General features: G+C 34.6%; 1 protein-coding gene across 9 annotated transcripts in view; it reads right to left on the bottom strand.

Annotated features, from left to right (window-relative positions):
* The window catches only part of Nup98-96 (nuclear pore complex protein Nup98-96), a 34,255-nt gene that overhangs the window by 14,880 nt on the left and 18,861 nt on the right, over positions 1 to 514 (bottom strand). The gene's annotated exons all lie outside the window — the stretch shown is intronic.

The raw sequence follows: 514 nt of genomic DNA, 5'->3' as shown, positions 1-514 counted from the left end.
CAGAGAAAATCACAGTACACTTCTAATGCTGAAAGGAAGAAATCTGATGTAAAAAGATTAATGGACAACGAAGCCGTAAGTGAAACTTCTATGAAACCCACACTGTGCAATGAAAGCATTGTAATATAAGTATAATGAGATGCTAAAATACTGTCATTTCATGTTTTAATGTTTCTCTAAATCCCTTGCTTATGTCTGCCTCACCTCAGACAGAATACAATAACTTGTTGATTATTAACAGTAACAAATTCACGGGGGTAGGGGGCTGTCCAAAAATGTACAAAGCGCAGTCATGAATGTAGTAAGCTAGATAGCTGACTTACTCAGCTACCCCAAAAATCCTATCTCAACAAAGGTTAGATTATGAAAACTTACATTATCTTGAAAAATTGTAGCAAATCCACAGAAAAAGAATTTTTCATATCCTTTTTAATCATGTTATGCCATACACAAAACACCTGCAAATACATCACTCAAGCAAGCAAAATGTCACACTCAAATACTCCATCAAAGA

Source organism: Macrobrachium rosenbergii, chromosome 27 (genome assembly GCF_040412425.1).
Source record: "Macrobrachium rosenbergii isolate ZJJX-2024 chromosome 27, ASM4041242v1, whole genome shotgun sequence".
NCBI classification, from domain to species: domain Eukaryota; kingdom Metazoa; phylum Arthropoda; class Malacostraca; order Decapoda; family Palaemonidae; genus Macrobrachium; species Macrobrachium rosenbergii.
The sequence above is the reverse complement of the archived record's forward strand: the minus strand, read 5'-3'. Positions and strand labels throughout refer to the sequence as shown.